The sequence below is a fragment of the Lactuca virosa genome, chromosome 5 (assembly GCF_052849685.1).
Source record: "Lactuca virosa cultivar CGN04683 chromosome 5, Lactuca_virosa_CGN04683_v6, whole genome shotgun sequence".
NCBI classification, from domain to species: Eukaryota; Viridiplantae; Streptophyta; class Magnoliopsida; order Asterales; family Asteraceae; genus Lactuca; species Lactuca virosa.
This window is the reverse complement of record NC_136430.1, coordinates 430,258,996-430,268,198: the sequence shown is the minus strand read 5'-3', so window position 1 is coordinate 430,268,198 and position 9,203 is coordinate 430,258,996. Positions and strand designations below refer to the sequence as shown.

Sequence of the window (9,203 nt, the reverse complement as noted above, 5' to 3'; positions counted from 1 at the left end):
TACTGTATCAAATACGAAGAACCAGAAACTCAAAAAAGTAAACACTTCCTAGTGAGTAAATCCAAAAGGTTAGAATAAAAACAAAGTTATGTGAATATGGGACAGAAAAACATAAGCCACTAAAAAATAACCATCTCATCATGATCAAAAAGAAACAGAGAACATAGCATTTGTTCACATAAGACAGTAAAAAACCAAGGCAACAAAAAGAAGAAAATAACAAATAAAAAAACAGAAATTAAACCATCACCTAAAGACTATTTAGAAAGCAAGATACTTCAACAAAGAGCATGATCAATATAATATACATGAAATTAATATCCCTTTATATCTAACCCTACATCAAAGTAAATAAAAATTCAACAAAGTGCAATGCTAGAATTTGGTTGATTTTTCAAAGGGAAATGCACTTATAATTTAAAAAAACTGAAGGTACAAGGCTCTAAGTGGTTGATATGTGAGGATAAAATGCCTTATTGAAACGTAAAATGATATAACAAGAAGAAAATTTAGAAGTAATCACCTAATTCTTATTATTCCAATTCGCAACTGTATAAATAAATAAGATGTTATTAAGGTTAAAAATGAAAAGGTTAATAATGGAAAAAGTCATTAGCTAAAGAAAATATCTCAGCAAATGGAAGAGAAGTCTCATGTTTGTGATCACAACTTTCAACCAGAAACCCAAAAAAGAAAAACATTTCCTAGTGAATAGATCCAACAGGTATTAAATTATAGTCAATATACAAACACATTTTGAATCAAGCCAAAGAAGAACTAACAATTGTATCATGATAAAAAAGAAAAAACAGAACATAACATTTGTTCACATAATAGATGAAATAACCAAGGCATCATGATCAGAAGGAATAGAAAATCAAAAATAAATAAACTTAAACTGCCACATAAAGACCATTATAGAAAAGAAGATACTCATCATCATCATTAGTCACACTCCTATCTTTCCACTATTGGAATGGGTGGATATGAAAATGATGATCCTTAGGTCCTATCATATATTCATATGCCTATATCATTTATTTCTACTTGTAGATGAATACATTCAAAGGGTTATTGAAAATTACATTTATATGGGACATATGAGCCATCTAAAAACAGGTTATGGAACAACACACATCTCAACTATCTTCAAAAAAACTCATCAAAACCTATAATATACATTCCTGAATTCTGATAGTTAAAATGAAATTACAAAAAAAAATCATGAAAATAAATAAGGAGCAAGATCAATCCACAATAAAAAACAATTACAAATAAATAAATAAAATGAAGAACATGATGACCCGTATTCTGAAAACGAGTTACAGTATATCACTGAAGAGAAAAAAATGTGATATTAAATGATACCAATATCCCATTACATCAAAATAACTTAGAACTGCTCACTTAAAAAATACAGAAAAGAAAACACATGTGTAGATGAGAAATAAATGTGATATTAAGTGATCCCAATATCCCATTACATGGAAAATGATTTTTTTTTTATATTTATTGAATTTGGCCTATTTTGTTATTGAAGTTGTTTTGGTTTGAACAGAAAACACCTGGATTACGAAAGGACAACCTGCATTGCAATTTACCAGCACACACACACACACAGAGAGAGAGAGAGAGAGAGAGAGAGAGAGAGAGAGAGAGAGAGAGAGAGAGAGAGAGAGAGAGAGAGAGAGAGAGAGAGTTGAACAAAAACTATACCAATAACAGGTCGAGTTGAGAGTGATATTAAATGATTGATACCTAAATCCCATTACAATAAAATAGCAAAGAATTGCTTATTTAAGAAAAACCCAGAAAGAAAACACACTTGTAGATGAACACATTTTAAGGGTTATTAAAAACTATATTTATATGGGACATATGACACCTCTCAACTATGAAGAGCAGAATCAATCGACTATAAAAAAACAATTAACATGATGAAAAACAAGAAACTCAAAGACCCTAGCTTTCAAGTAGGAAAGATGATGGTTAAACAAGAATCAATAATAAGACAAAGGACAGATGATAAGTACAAAAATCACAGAAATGGTTAAATAGCCAATTCTTGGACTTGCTTCCTAACAAACAAAAGTATATTTATATGGTGATATATTAGAATGGACAAACCAGAAGAAACTGCAATTTACCACCAAGCATCGGTTAACAAGAACCGATTTTCAGTAAATGTATTTGTACTTTCCTTCACTATAATAAGATTAGATGTTATTAAGATTTCATGATAAAAAGGGGTTAAGATGAAAAAAAAATCATTAAATATAGAAAAAGACCAAGTCGATGGAAGAGAAGTAGGTGAATAGAAAAGGACAAAAAATGACTAAAAGGGCCAGATTGGAAAAATAGAAAAAATGCAAGGTCTATTTCGGGTAAAAATAAAAGCTAAGGTTTAATCCGGAAAAGACACAAAATATAAAGTCTTTTATTGGATTAAGCCTAAATTAAAACCTAAAAGTTGCACCGCAGCAATTTCTTAATGAATTACTCTAAGTCCTTTTAAAAAGAGTGTCCTGAAATTAGGCTTAAAACCTCATATCATCAGAGAATAGAGATATGCAACAAAAAATTATGAACAAAACCAAAAGGTTATTAAACAAAAGAAAATACTTAAATATGAGAGAGATTAGCCGTTTAAAGAAGATTAATTTTAAATAAAAAAAAAGAGTAAAAGCTATAAAATAGAAAGGATGCACATGAATGTTATTAATAAAGGGGGTAAATAAGAATGGGGAAACAAACAAACTGCAATTTATCACCATGCATTGGTTGACAGGAACTGATTTTCAGAAAACATGTATATTTCCCTCCACTATAGCAACTGTATAATAAAACTAGATGTTATTAAGATTCATAATGAAAAGATTTTAAATAATGGAAAAGTAATTAACTATAAAGAAACAGACCACATTTAAGCCTCTTAAGACAATGGAAGAGGAGAATCATTTCACTGCAATAAAAAAGGACAATGGATACATCTTGTTAGAAAAGAGTTAAAAATGTAAAATCTGTTATCAAATAATTTGAGGTAGTTAATAATCTTACACAGGATCAAGAATATCTATGTTCTAAATGAAGATTTGGTAAAACCAAAGATTGTAAGATTGTCTCTGTACTAAATGAAGAACAGGATGAAAATCAAGAAACTCAAAAACCCTAATTTTCAAGTTGGGAAAAATTGTATAAGGAACCTTTGCCTTTCAAAAATTCAAACCAAGAAACTCAAAAGCCATAATTTTAACTACCATGGAAACTTAAATTAGATTTATAGTCAATACAGTTATTTTTATGACTTTTTACTAACCTTGATGCATCAACCGAGGCTGTTCTTATGACTTTCAAAGGGTCAATGATTCCATTTTTCACCTGTAAATCAATAAATTTTCTCAGTTCCAGATAAAAATAAATTCAACATCTTCATTGGAGGGGGTGATAAGGTGGGAGTAGTATGGATGAAAAGTGGGCCCCATGTTCTTATGATATATAAGCATTGGAGGGTGATGAGGTGGTGTTTGTATGGTTGTATGCAAGCATTGGAGTATTGATAGATGAAGTTGTATAAGAGTAGAATGATGACATTCTCTTAGCTACACATGATTTACAAAAAGAAAATCATGTTATAAAATTGGGATTTGATCCATTTGAAAATTTTATTTGGCAAGATACGGACATTAACACTTTGAAGAAAAATGTTAAAGAAAGGGCACCTGTTCTCATCTCACATCTACAGATTTCTTATCACCAGCAACATCAAGAACAACTGTGTCATTTTTGGACACAGTGACCCAAATCAAGAATAATTATTTAACTTAATTACCCAAAATGGGCACCAATTTTGACCCATATACCGAAAACTGCTCAAGTTGGGTAACATCATATCACTGAAGACAAAACAAATGCGATATCATGTGATACCAATATCCCATTACATATATATATATATATATATATATATATATATATATATATATATATATATATATATATATATATATATATATATATAAGCACAAGCCATTTAAAAAAGAGTTTAATAGTTAAAAGAAACATCACAAAGAAGCCTACGTTATACAAGGATGATGACTAAAAATACAAACACATCATGAATCATGCCGACTAAGAAATAACTATTGCATAATGATCAAAAAGAAAACAGAGAGCATTACACATCTATTCACACAAGACATGAAATAAACAACACATCAAAAGGAAGAGAAGATTAAAAGAATAAAATCAAATGTTTCTAAGATTATCTTTGTATAAAATGAAGAACATTATGAAAAACGAAAAACTGATTTTCAAGTAGGAAAGAATCATTTAAAGAACCTCTGCCATTCAAAAATCAAAAACCTTTGAAAAAATTAATCAAAAAACAAGACATTTGATAGAAGAAAAAAAAGACATGTGTTAAAGAGACATGTCTTGGGCTAGCTTCCAAATAAACAAATCCAAAATCTTATTCAACAAAAAGAAAATATATTAATATGAGATCAATAAACCATTTAATGAAGATTGACTTTACAGAAAGAAGGATAAGAGCTATATAATAGATAAAATGCACATAAATAAAAATGGACAAACCAGACTAACTGCAATTGACAACCATGCATCAGCTGACAAAAACTAGATTTCAGTAAGCATATGTGTATTTTCCTCCACCTTAGCAATTGTATAATGAAAAGGTTACCTATGGAAAAATTCATTAACTAAAGAAAAAGATGTCAAATATCTCACGATTTGACAACTGAATCTTTGAATGTATACATGAACTTTGCCACCATAGAGAGAACTGACATCAGACACCCACTTAAACATGCACATTGAGAAATTATCTTATCAAATAGGCAGAAACAGAAACTCCAAAAAGGAAACACTTCCTAGTGAATCAATCCATAATGTGAGAAAAAAAAATTATGTGAATATTGGATAGAAAAGCATAAGCCAGCTAAAAAGATAATACAATCCTATGATGGACATGTCCAATGGATAAAAAATAACCATGACAACTAAAAAATAACCATCTCATCATGATCAAAAAAACAGAGAACAGAAACTTTGTTCACATAAGACACTTAAAAACCAAGGCAACGAAAGGAAGAGAATATTTAAAAAAAACACAAAAATCAAACCATGACCTAAAGACTATTTAGAAAGCAAGATACTTCAATAAAGAGCATGATCAATCGCCTATAAAAACAATTGCAAGTAAATAAAACCAAAAGATCCTAAGACTATAGATCAATTTCTTAATAAATTAATCTATACAGGAAAGTTGAGGCCATTACTCGAGTCATTTTAAACAAGAGTGTCCTTACATTAGCCTCAAAAGCTCAAATATTTATGAAAAATAGAGAATTGACACAAGACAACCACTTGAACATCAACATTGAGCAAACATCTCATCAAAATGTAAGGGGAATCACATGTGTATCGCTTGACTTTCTTGGTAAAATTTTTAGAACTAAGAAGATACAGAACAAATCATAATGATCTAATTAATGATGCCTATCATTTGACTTTAGTAAAGCAGGATCTTTGATACAATAAAAGGTCAAAACTCACAGATCATACCTGGAATAACTGAACTGAACTGAAAACATTTTGCTATTTCTCAGTTAGTATAACTAGATTCAGTATACCCAACTATAAATGACGAGAATCAAGAACAAAAATCAATAAAACGGATGTTTAGAATCACTCGGTTGTATCTTACATAGTCAATCAGAAATTGAAGAATAACGACAGCAGAACGTATCCATCACCGAATAATTGCTCTGAAATACAAAAAAAAAAAGTCTCAATTTAAGTGTCAGGTGCCTTCAATTCCATCTTCAAATAAACAGTGACTGTTATACAGAATCGAATAAACTAACTAAACCCTAAAAAATTAGGTTTTCAAGATCACAAACGTTGGTATTGTTAATTGCCGGCAACATAAAAATCACTGTGAAAAAACTGGGTTAACTTTATCTTCAGAGGATTGTTAAACCCATTAGACCCTAAAGGAACTATCACAATGGAAAGAACATCAACAGATAATGTGTTAAAGACAGTTATTTTTATGACTTTTTACTAACCTTGATGCATCAACCGAGTGGAATGCATGCATTGGAGTATTGGAGTATTGATAGATGAAGTTGTATGAGAGTGGAATGATGACATTCTCTTAGCTACACATGATTTACAAAAAAAAATCATGTTATAAAATTGGGATTTGATCCATTTGAAAATTTTATTTGGCAAGATATGGACATTATAACTTTGAAGAAAAATGTTAATAAAAGGGCACCTGTTCTCATCTCACATCTACAGATTTCTTTTCACCAGCAACATCAAGAACAACTGTGTCATTTTTGGACACAGTGACCCAAATCAAGAATCATCATTTGACTTAATTACCCAAAATCGGCAACAATTTTGACCCATATATCGAAAACTAATGTTATATCTCTGAAGACAAAACAAATGTGATATCATGTGATACCAATATCCCATAAAATATTAATAACTTTGAACTGCTCTAAAAAAAAAAAAAAAAAAAAAAAAACACATAGATCTATAGTAAATCAAAGGGTTGCCCGGTTGCCTTCCGTCGATATGTATTGTCCTCTATTATGTTATTTATTAAATTTAAAAGAAAAAGGAGCTGAAAAAACCGCATTTTAATAAAACCAATAGCTGGAAAAAAAAAAGAACATGATGATACCAAGAATTTTTCAACTGACTAGACACTCACATGACGATCCGCAATCATGCTTCCAAGGTGTTAACACCTATCATCGTGTAGAAACAAACAATTATGTGTGTTGTAAAATACGACGGATCCAAATTGACTTAAATAATATTAGCTCAATGCGGAATGAGATCAAAAATTATCAAAGCGTAATAATCACAACGAAATACGAATAAAATAAATAGAATAGAGACACAGGAATTTACGTGGAAACCCAAATCGAGAAAAAAACCACGGGCGGAGGAAGCCGAGAAACAATTCACTATAATTTGAAGTGTTTACAGGGATTATGAAAGAGATTACAAATAGAGTGGGAGAGCTAAAATACACGGTGGTGTATCAGTATATATATGTAATACTTTTCTATATATACTTGGATGATTATTTTCATGTCTTTCTGTCTCATGGCTCAGGCTATTTATAGCCAAAAGCAATATCATATGAAAGGAAAGAAGAAAAGCCGTCCAAATTGTAGGCGGACAATTGTTTTTTAGGCGCCTTACTTTGACCACATATATACACCGTCCAATTCTTCATTCAATTCACATATATATTACTATTCATAGTCAAACTATGAATAGTAAATGATAAGTTACTGAAATAACCCCTGAACTATTTGTCACTTGCTAATTTTGGAGGCAACTTTTCCACAATCTCCACCTTGACATCAAAATTAAGCAAGTCATGCTTTACGATTAGTCAAAAAAAACTATAGCTCATCAAACTCTAAAACTTCCATAAGAATCTGCAAATTTTATATAGAGAAAAAATTGTTTCCGAAAAATAAATAATACTTCCTCCACCATGAGCCTTCAGGCTCAACTGCGATCAGAAACACCCACCATGTCCAAACATAATTTGAACTTGGCTATAGGAAGACTTTTGGTGAACATATCAGCGGGATTATAATCTGTATGAATCTTGTCCACAACACAATCACCTTTTTCAATGATATCCCGCACAAAATGATAACGAATATCAATATGCTTTGTTCGGTCATGAAACATTTGATCTTTACTCAAGAAGATAGCACTCTGGTTGTCACAGAAAACTGTGGTCACCTTTATTCTATCATCGAGTTCTCCAAATAACCCCTTCAACCAGATATCTTCCTTAACTGCTTCTGTAATCGTCATGTACTCTGCCTCGGTAGAAGACAGGGCAACTGTAGACTGTAACTGGGCTTTCCAACTAACAGCACAACCATTTAGAGTAAACACATACCCTGTAATTGATCTTCGTTTATCCAAATCTTTGCCATAATCTGAATCAACATATCCGAACACCCCAGTGTTAGATTTACCAAAACGTAAACATATAGAAGACGTACCGCGTAAATAACGAAAAATCCACTGTACTGCTTTCCAGTGTTCTTTCCCCGGGTTCGCCATGTATCTACTAACCATGCTAACAGCATAAGCCAAATCAGGGCGCGTGCAAATCATAGCATACATCAAAGATCCAACAGCACTAGAGTATGGAACACGTGCCATGTAAGCCATATCAGTCTCATTAGTAGGACTCAAAGCGGATGATAGCTTGAAATGAGCTGCAAAAGGTGTGTTGACAGACTTTGCTTCGTGCATACTGAAGCGTCTTAGGACTTTCTCAATATAACTTTTCTGAGAAAGATGCAAGATCCTAGACTTCCTGTCACGAATAATTTCCATACCTAAAATCTTTTTGGCAGCTCCTAAGTCCTTCATTTCAAATTCAGCTTTCAACTGGTCTTTTAACTTCTGAATCTCCTTCATATCTTTTGCTGCAATCAACATGTCATCCACGTACAAGAGTAAGTAGATCTTTGAACCATTGTCACCTTTCTTGAAATAAACGCAGCTATCATAGGTGCACCTGCTGAATTTGTGACTGGTCATGAAAGAATCGAACCTCTTGTACCATTGTCTAGGAGACTGCTTGAGGCCATAAAGAGATTTGTTCAATTTGCATACGTAGTTCTCCTTTCCAGGAACTGCAAAACCTTCAGGTTGTTGCATAAAAATCTCTTCCTCAAGCTCACCATTTAGGAAAGCTGTAGTGACATCAAGTTGTTCTAACTCAAAATCATTAGAAGCAACCAACCCCAACAATACACGAATGGAAGTATGTTTGACAACTGGGGAATAAATGTCAGTGTAATCAATACCAGGAATCTGACTGTAGCCTTTAGCTACTAACCGAGCTTTGTATCTTGGTTTATCATTTGGGTTGACAGGTTCCTTGAGCTTGTAGACCCACTTGCATTTAACTGGTCTCTTCCCTTTCGGAATAGGAACTAAATTCCAAGTACTGTTTCGCTGCAAAGATTCCATCTCATTTTGCATAGCGAGCATCCAATCATTTGAGTCTTCAGATTTGATAGCCTCGTCATAATTTGCAGGCTCCGTTGCAGACTCAATATTATCAGCAACAATAAAAGCATAGGCAACCAAATCAGATTCAGCATACCTCTTCGGAG

The 9,203-nt window shown here is 32.1% G+C and overlaps 1 long non-coding RNA gene across 1 annotated transcript; it reads right to left on the bottom strand.

The window, feature by feature from the left end:
* Positions 1-2,581: 2,581 nt before the first annotated feature.
* Positions 2,582-6,538, bottom strand: LOC145113753 (uncharacterized). Its single transcript, XR_013710842.1, has 6 exons — positions 6,302-6,538; positions 6,090-6,182; positions 5,726-5,786; positions 3,317-3,378; positions 2,919-2,962; positions 2,582-2,833 (listed from the first exon to the last, which is right to left on the bottom strand). It is a non-coding gene; the product is annotated as an uncharacterized LOC145113753 (long non-coding RNA).
* Positions 6,539-9,203: the final 2,665 nt, after the last annotated feature.